The sequence below is a fragment of the Polypterus senegalus genome, chromosome 4, assembly GCF_016835505.1.
Source record: "Polypterus senegalus isolate Bchr_013 chromosome 4, ASM1683550v1, whole genome shotgun sequence".
NCBI lineage: Eukaryota > Metazoa > Chordata > Cladistia > Polypteriformes > Polypteridae > Polypterus > Polypterus senegalus.
This window is the reverse complement of record NC_053157.1, coordinates 32856007-32861899: the sequence shown is the minus strand read 5'-3', so window position 1 is coordinate 32861899 and position 5893 is coordinate 32856007.

Sequence of the window (5893 nt, the reverse complement as noted above, 5' to 3'; positions counted from 1 at the left end):
TTTTTTATTTTTAATATATTTACATACAGTTTTAAAATCCTGTTTTCACTTTGTCATTTTAGGGTATTGAGTGTTGCTTGGTAAGGTGAAAAATGAATTAAAATTATTTCAGCATAAGGCTGCAACATAACAAAATATTAAAAAAGTGAAAGGGTCTTAATACTATCTGATCCCCTGTAAATCTGTTTAGGCTCTGTACTCAGTGAAGACTGTTAGACAAGAATGAACAAACTTTTTCACCAAATGTATCTGCTGGTGTTGTCTTGAGTTGGGGGGTTTCATACTGAACACTAATGGCCTATTCTTAACTTGCTATTCTTGTTAAAGCATTGGCGATTTGTTGCTTTGCAGCTCTTCTTCCACTTGTTTTCTAATAATCACTGTAAGTCATTTAAGTCTGACTTTTACATTATGGATTATATTGAAACTACACTGTTGTAAGCTGTCTGTTTATAGACTCGGCCCTTCACTCTATTGTCCCCCAACTTATTGCCCACAAAGTTTAAAGACTTGAGTCTGAACACCCCAATCCGCCCACGTGACTGAGTGCTGGATTTTCTAACGGGCAGGCCTCAGGTGGTAAGCAAGCGCAGGCAACGATAATTGTCAACACGGGAGCTCCCCTGCTGTACTTACACACATGATTGTGTGGACAAGAACAGCTCTAACATCATTAAGTCTGCTGATAACACAATCGTCTTAGGGCTTGTTTATACTTCACGCTTAGAACGTGTATGCGCCCGCATCATGGCTGCCACACGTTCTCAGCGTTCATCTGATGCGTCCTCTGAGCAGGTCCTCGAAATGAACGTGACGCGTGCGCGAGTTGCAGTACCAGCAAAAAGTCAGGGGGCGCAGTGTGCTAAAAGTTGAAATGTGACGTCAGAGTCTCTGTTTACTATCTACATGTGACACAAAGATTTGCGGATCCTACGAGTTTGGTGTGCGCGTTTCGATGTTTGATGAATGGTTCGATGTGGTGAAGCAAAATGGCGACATACAGATGTGTTCATGGTGCTTTTATATTCAAGCGTCGTATATTCTCGATCGTAATGACACGATACATTTTAAAAGTCTCACATACCGTCTTCTGTGCTTGCTGAAATGGGTACATCCCTGAATTAATTGATTTTAATCAATAAACATTTTCAGATATATTGCGGTAAGGTGTCATCTGTATTTAATTGGTGTTGTAGGCAATTCACAACGCAGCGAAGCTGAACCTGTTCTCACCGTGATAATATCTCACACTGCCACTTGGTGGATTCCTCCAGACTTACGTAAAGTACACGCGCAAGTATAAACACTACAATGCTTGCGTAGCAGGAGCGTCTGCTGCAGTATGCGTCGCATGAAATATAACCCTGGCCTTAGGCCTCATTTCCATCAATGACAAACAGGCCTGTCTGAATTAGGTAGACAATCTGCCAGTATGGTGCCAAGCTCATAAACTCTCACTGTATGTCAGCAAGACCAAAGAGCTAGTGGTGGACTTCAGGCAGAAGCAGCAGCAGTCCCATCAGCATAAATGGAGTTCCTGTGGAGAGGCGAGTGGATTCAAGTATTTTGGTGTGTACATCACCGAGGACCTGACATGGACCCAGCACGCACAAACTCAGGTCAAGAAGGCAAAACAGTGCCTTTATCAACTGGCCCAGCGTTAGGAAATTCAATGTCTCACCAATTATTTTGAAAACCTTTTACACTGGCACCACTGAGAGCATCCTAACATACAGCTGCATTTCATGGTTTGAGAACTGCTCAGTCTGAGATTGCAAAGTTCTGCATAGAGTAGTGCATTCAGCAGAGCGTATCTTAAGGTTGGCACTGCCCTCTCTGCAAGACATCTATACCAAGCGCTGCAGGGACAGGACAATTAAAATAATTATGGACTGTTCAGCCTACTCAACTCAGGTAAGCGCCTGCTTTGTCTAATGGCAAAGACCAAGAGACTCAAGAGGAGCTTTTACTCTCAGGCCATCAGAATCCAGTAGTCTGACTTGCCAACAGATATTTGAACCGAAAAATGTAACTTACTGCACAGTCACTGTATGTTTTTTACTGTATAATTTTTTTAGTTTAACTTAATAGTTTAACTTAAATGAAATTAGTTAATCTTAATTTTATTTAATTTTGTTTTTACCCTTTTCTCATTTTATTATTTATTCTACTGTGTGTATTTTTTGTTTTGCACAATCTTTGGGTGAACCAGCTTTTCATTTCACTGCACGTTGTACTGTATAATTGTGTGTGTGACAAAATAAAACTCTTGAATCTTAAGTAGTTGATTTTGGTAAAACCACCATTTCAATTTTACTGCCACTGAATGTGTCCTTTGATACTGTCAAACATGTCGGCTTACAGTTTATTTTAAACATTCAATGACATGAAGTGAGTCCAGGCCTCTTTGATTGGTAGGAAACATGTGACCCTTGACATATTCATTTTTTGAGATGAACTGATTTTTAAATATCACCCTCTAATTTACAAGGTCACATTTTTATACACAGTTACAAAACAGTAAAAGTAAATGCACTGAAATGCATAAATACAACATCATTATGTACATAGATCAATACATGGCTAGAGACCTTTTTAGTTAAACTGTCTTTAGTAAATAAATTGAAACGTGAATAAAATAAAAACTACGACCAGCCAGTAGAAGAGTAAAATCAAATACTAGTCCACATGTATTCCATCTCATCTCTATCTGGGCATTCAACAACGCACTAAGATGCAGAGAAATGTCAATAGGTTTGATAAAATAAGATTACTCACCAGTACCAGGTCTATAATTAGTGATGACACATCTCTTCTAACACCCTGTTCCAACATCAATAGGAATAAATTGATCAAGATGCCAGTAATGTCTGCTCACTTCCAGGACAACAGGAAAAGAAAGAATGTTAAGGACAATGGGAACAATCATCCAGTTCATTAAAAGTAAACCGAGCAAGAATGGCACCCAGTCATCTGATGGTGCAATTTTGTTCAGAGTTCCTGAAGAATCAGCCTTGGGTGATGTTATTTATTATTTGTGTCATTGGATGAAATTATCGGCTATTTTGTTACTAGGTTTTTGTGCAATATTAACAAGGCATAAATTTAGGAGTTGTCTTTAAGAAAAGGTGAAAAGTCCTTTTTCTAGTCAAGTATTCCAAATTGGACAACAGAGAACTTTTTGAAATATAATGATAAGAAAATCAACATTATTACAGGCAGCAGTGACTTCCATCTATCAAAACATAAAGGTCTTAGTGTTGACATTTCTATTTCCATTATTAAGGGTTATGGGTGGGATTGCACATTTGTTTGCGTTAACATCTGAATATGAAATCAGTTTTTCTTAGTTCTGGAATAAAATTTTCTAATGGTTTATCTTGTGATTGTTTACAATCACTTTTATTCAAACTTCAGCCTGTTCAGATCTCAACTGAGATATGCTCTTATGATGTTATGCACAATGGATGTTCTTGCAGCACCCAGTCTTAGCATTATCAGTAGTTCATTACTGCATGGCACAGTACTTGATGTACTAAAAGTGTAAGTCATCAAACCATTACTTAAAATGTCAGACCTAGACCCACACATACTAAATAATTATATACCCATATCAAATTTACTCTCTCTCTCTAAAACAACTGAAAAAAAGTCACCAGTCACACCTTACTCATCACAATTTTTTTGAGAAATTTCAGTCTGGCTTCCACATTGGTCATAGTACAGTGAAGTGAGACATGGTGTCCCACAGGGCTCAGTACTGGCACCTTTACTGTTTTCACTTTACATGCTTCCCCTGGGATTTATCATTTGAAAACATAACATTAACTTTTCACTTGTATGCAGGTGACACCCACTTATACCATTGTTTTAGACCAAATGATGTTTCTAAAATGTTGTCTTTAATTAGTTGTATTAGCGAATTAAATGAGTGGATGAAAGAGAACTACATGTTTTTAAACACAAATAAAACAGAGACGTTAATTATTGGGGGGAATGATGTTGATCACAATAATATTTTGTCATCATTTAACTCATTTGGAATTGCCATTAGTTTTACTGAATGAGCCTGCAATTTTGGAGTTATTTTTGACTCTAGCATGTCATTTAAAGTGCACATTATAAAATTGTCCAAAACATGTTTTTCATTTTAAAAATGTTGGGAAATTAATACGTTTTCCAGATATGTGGGATACTGAGACATTAATTCATGCATTTATTTCTAGAAGGATTGACAACTGCAATGGGGTGTTCACTAGATATTCAAATTTTTCTTTATACAGCTTCCAGTTAATCCAAAATGCTGCTGCAATAAATATTACAAGAACAAGAAAATAAGAACACAACTCCAGTTCTTAAATCCGTGCACTGGCTCATGGTTAAGTTTAGGGCAGATTTCAAAATCCTGCTTTTAACATATAGAGCCTTAATGGCCAAGGTCGAGCTTACTTATCATGACTTACAAGCCAGAACACACATTAAGATCTCATGATGCCAGTCTGCTTATGATTCAAAGGATTAATAAAATTAACTGTGGGAGGTTGTGCTATTAGTTACAGGGCCCCTAAACTGTGGAATGGTCTGCCTGCTACTATAAGTGGTGCTCCTTCAGTCTCAACTTTCAAATCCAGGCTGAATACTCACTACTTCAGTTTAGCATACCCTGACTAGAGCTGCTGATTAACTATGCAGACTGCATTTCTGTTGTTAGTCATTAGCACTAAAACATAAGTATAGTAATATAATTTTATAATTTGTTACTTTCCCTTACCTATTCTGTTTCTTTACTCGGTACTCGGTCACTGCCTTAATGCCTAGTTATTTGCCTGCCTAAGGAAAAAGTCATCTCTGATGGAGAAGCACTGGAATTATTCAGTAGACTGACTCTGCTGTGGAATGGCCAAGTAGGGGCATTGACTCTCTCTGACCATTTTGAGACTTGCCCTGACATAATTAAACTGGTTTGATTTTGTCTTCAGTCATAGGGGTTGTCTCTGTGTGTGCAGGAGTTAACACCAATGTGCGCTCAGGCATAAATACAGTGCATATGATGCAGTTACAAGTAATAAATTATGAGAAACAAAGAACATGGATGGCTTGGAACCTGAACAAAAAGAAGAGACTTGTCTGTGTGAGGCTTTGTGATTTATGTACTACAACAGAATTGAAAGAAAAAAAAAAAGAGCAGAGACTGCAGCTGAACTCACCATACCTGGAAAGCTTTCATATAGCATTGGCACAATCAGACAGCATTTTATTGTGTCAGAAAAAGAGGGCAAGCTTGCAATACTTTGGAAACGTGGGACTGTGCTGGAAAGTCATCATGGGAGTCTTGTAGTTTGTCATCATCAGTGATTGCTAGTCATATCATTTGACATCCTCTGAGAACAAAGACAGCAAATGCCATCGTTAAGTTTGGCATCAACTTGTGAAATATGACGCTGACTTTATTCAAATTAACAATACTTCTTTGCTTCGTTAACTCTTTCCTGTTTGCTTAACCTGTTGAAGAAAGAAAGAAAGAAACCAACACCTTGCTGCCTATGTTGGTTCCATTTGCACCTGTGGGTATTCATCATGAAATGATTTTTTCATAGAAGCACTTGGAAAGAATACAAGTGAAGGACCAAGAAATGCTTTGTTAACTCTTTCCTGTTTGCTTAACCTGTTGAAGAAAGAAAGAAAGAAACCAACACCTTGCTACCTATGTTGGTTCCATTTGCACCTGTGGGTATTCATCATGAAATGATTTTTTCATAGAAGCACTTGGAAAGAATACAAGTGAAGGACCAAGAAATGCTAATCTGCTTTAATCCATAAAACACTATAAGGACATCCACAAAAAATTAAATCACTTCAAAGGCAAGTCTGATGGTACGAACGGGACATAGAA